The sequence below is a fragment of the Penaeus monodon genome, chromosome 27, assembly GCF_015228065.2.
Source record: "Penaeus monodon isolate SGIC_2016 chromosome 27, NSTDA_Pmon_1, whole genome shotgun sequence".
Taxonomy (NCBI): domain Eukaryota; kingdom Metazoa; phylum Arthropoda; class Malacostraca; order Decapoda; family Penaeidae; genus Penaeus; species Penaeus monodon.
In genome coordinates this window covers 35454103-35454332 of record NC_051412.1, presented here as the reverse complement: position 1 = coordinate 35454332, position 230 = coordinate 35454103, and positions in this window count along the sequence as shown.

The following is a 230-nucleotide window of genomic DNA, read 5'->3' as shown; positions in this document are numbered from 1 at the left end:
ATTAGATAAAAAATAAGGACACTCCTTAACACAATGTATGGTAGGTGTGTGTGTATAGCCCCCCCTCCCCTCCCGGAACCTCCTGGTAAAGTGTGGTAAGTTTGTGGTAGCGTTTCCAAATGCGATGCGAATCCTGGGTCCAAAATTTAAAGGTGGACGGTCGGGGCGGCGTGTGCGGGTGGCTCACGGCTGCCCGGAGGCGAGAGGGACATCTCGCTCCCTCCGCCATG